This window comes from Octopus bimaculoides, chromosome 19, assembly GCF_001194135.2.
Source record: "Octopus bimaculoides isolate UCB-OBI-ISO-001 chromosome 19, ASM119413v2, whole genome shotgun sequence".
Classification (NCBI taxonomy): domain Eukaryota; kingdom Metazoa; phylum Mollusca; class Cephalopoda; order Octopoda; family Octopodidae; genus Octopus; species Octopus bimaculoides.
Genome location: NC_068999.1, coordinates 52911685 through 52914797, shown reverse-complemented (window position 1 = coordinate 52914797; position 3113 = coordinate 52911685). Strand labels below are relative to the sequence as shown.

At 34.9% G+C, this 3113-nt stretch overlaps 1 long non-coding RNA gene across 1 annotated transcript in view; it reads right to left on the bottom strand.

Moving 5' to 3' along the window:
• LOC128250109 (uncharacterized) overlaps positions 1–1561 on the bottom strand; it is a 9013-nt gene extending 7452 nt beyond the window's left edge. Inside the window, exon 1 of the long non-coding RNA XR_008266232.1 lies at positions 1383–1561. This is a non-coding gene — a long non-coding RNA (uncharacterized LOC128250109). The remainder of the gene's footprint in view (positions 1–1382) is intronic.
• Between the last annotated feature and the right edge of the window lie 1552 nt (positions 1562–3113).

Here is a 3113-nt window from a genome sequence, read left to right as displayed (position 1 = left end):
ATATATACATACATTGATATGTATGTATATATATATAGTATATAGATAAATCATGTCTGTATGGATATATATATATATATATACACACACACACATACATACATACATGCATGCATACATACATACATACATCTGTTTGTATAGAGGTATCTAATTCAAAGCGGCAGCCTTGTTGGATTCTGTGTCATGCTGAATCTTCCTGAGAATCTACGTTAAGGGTACGGGTGTCTGTGGAGCGCTCACCCAGTTGCATATTAATTTTATGAGCGGGCTGTTCCGTTAAACGGATCAACCGGAGTACTAGTCACCATAACAGCTGTAGTGCCAGTATATATATGCATGCATGTAGACATGTATATGCGTATGTACATGTGTTATGCGTGTGCATTGTCCCCGTGTGTATAAATCTATATGTAGTACTCAACATACAATATAAAATACCAGCGTAGAGCTTCATATTATCTCATACAGAATCTTTTGCCACGTCCCATTGAACTGCCGAGATTGAAAACCATCCATCTGGAAAATTTAGATAATACAATATGTATGTATGTATGTATGTATGTATGTATGTATAAAGAACGTACTAGAGTGCATTGGAACTTAACAAGTTTGATAAGTGCACACGCACGAAACTGTAGGACTTGAGTCACTCTGTTCTAAACATTAATAAAAATATACATTAATTCATATTATGGGTTGCGTTTTTCCTGTTTGCATCACAATACCTGTATATACATACATACATACACACACACACACACACATATATATATATATGTTTGTGTGTGTGTGTGTATGTATATATATATATAATATATATATGTATGCATGTATGTATGTATGTATGTATAGGTGTGCATTTATGTATATGTATGCATGTATATAGATATAATATATATACATGTGTATAGAGAGAGAGAGAGAGAGGGGGAGGGAGAGAGGGAGAGAGGGAGACAGACAGACAGACAGACAGACGGACAAACAGATAGATAGATAGATAGATAGATAGATAGATAGATAGATAGATAGATAGATAGATAGATAGACAGAAAGAGACAGCGATAAGGTGGACGAGTCCTCCGGCCCGCGAAACTTTACATCCTAGGGTGCCCAGTCAAGCTGTTATTAAAAAATATAACTCCTACACAATTGTGTTGAGTGCCTCTTTCATATACACACACTCACACTCACTTCTATATAAGTATATGTGTATGTATGTACATATATATATCGATATATATATATATATATATATATATATATTTCATTTTTGGATTTGGTTTCCAAGATTCTTTATGTGAGTTCGTGTGTTAAAGCATATTCTGTTGTGTCTGGGGAGAGTCATTCTCTTTTTGTGTCTTATAATTTAACACACTCACCGGTAAAATTTCCACTTATTTCTTTTTTATATGTTTATATTGTATTTTATAGATGCCGGTGTGCGTGTGTTTATATATATATGTGCATACTTCCAATCTGTCAGTTAGTGAGAGTATATTGATGCCTGGTTGTCATGGTAACCATTCCGGATCATTTCCTTTCCACGACTTACTCTGCTTTGTCGTTGACGTTGTGTCGAAATTTGATGACGGCGACGATGACGATAGTAATGACGACAAGGACGAAAATTATGACGGTTGTGGCGCCGACGACGACAGCAAAAGCGAAAATGACAACGACTAAGCCGAAGATGATGACGATGATGATGATGATGATGATGATGATGATGATGATGATGACGATGATGATGTGTGTGTGTGTGTGTGTGTGTGTGTGTGTGTGTGTGTGTGGTGTTGGTGGTGTGTGTGAAGATATGTAGGTCACGCAATATCTCTATTTGTGGTCAAATATATAGCCTGTTCTGTTAACTTCTGTGTGTGTCAGTGTATGTATATATATATATATATATATATATGCACCTTTTCTTTGTATATATTATTCTGTGCATTTCTGTATATCTGCGTGCATGTGTTTGCGTGTGTGTGACTGTGTGTATGTGTGCGTCACTTTGTGCATGCCTGTATCTGCTCCTATGAATGTGTTCGCCTCATGGTATAGATTTGCGCATATTAGCGTGTTGATAGATGTGTGCGCGGGCGCGTGTATAAAAAAAATGACATCATAATTAATATGCCTGAACAATTGTGCGTGTGTTAATACAACCTTGTCGAAATACTTTCGAAATTATCTAACAGCTAATTATTATTATATCGGAAAATATAAGAGTTGTATTGAGAGTCGACATGTGATAAATTATGCAAACACAATGACGTCATGCACGAATATTATTATTATTATTATTATTATTTTGTTATTGTTGTTGTTGCTGTTGTCGTTATTATTATTATTATTATTATTATTATTATTATTATTATTATTATTATTATTAATAATAATAATAATAATAATAATAATAATAATAATAATAATAATAATAATAATAATAATAATTTCTATATTTATTATTTCATGCAAAAAAATATAGATATGAAAGCGACAAGTGAGATTTCCAAAGATAGTTGAGGAAAATAGTACTAGTGAGAGATAGGGTTGTGGTTACAGTAAGGAAAGCTGAAAAGCGAGACAAAATGTCTGCTAGTAGCAGCACAAGATCAGGCATCGTGTACCTTTATCAGACCGGTAGTCATGTTGGGTATATTAGGCTTTGTATATTTGTACCCCAGTGTCACTTTGATGGCATGCGCTGCTCGTTCACTCAGTAATAATAATAATAATAATAATAATAATAATAATAATAATAATAATATCCTTTCTACTGGAGGCACAAGTCCTCAAAGTTATGGGAAGGGGACTAGCCGATTATATCGACCCCAGTGTAGTCAAGCTTGGCGGACTTTGAACTTAGAACGTAACGACAGACAAAATACCGCTAAGCATCTCGCCCGGTGTGTTAACGTTTCTGCCAGCTCGCCGCCTTAATAATAATTATTATATCAGTTATGGTGCGTACACAGGTCTTTCAAGGATTTATACGCTCAGATATGGTGATCAATACGAAGATAAGTGGATAGATAGATGGATGGATGGATGGATGGATGAAAGGATAGATAAGTAGAAGTGTGTGTGTGTGTGTGTGTGTGTGTGTGTGT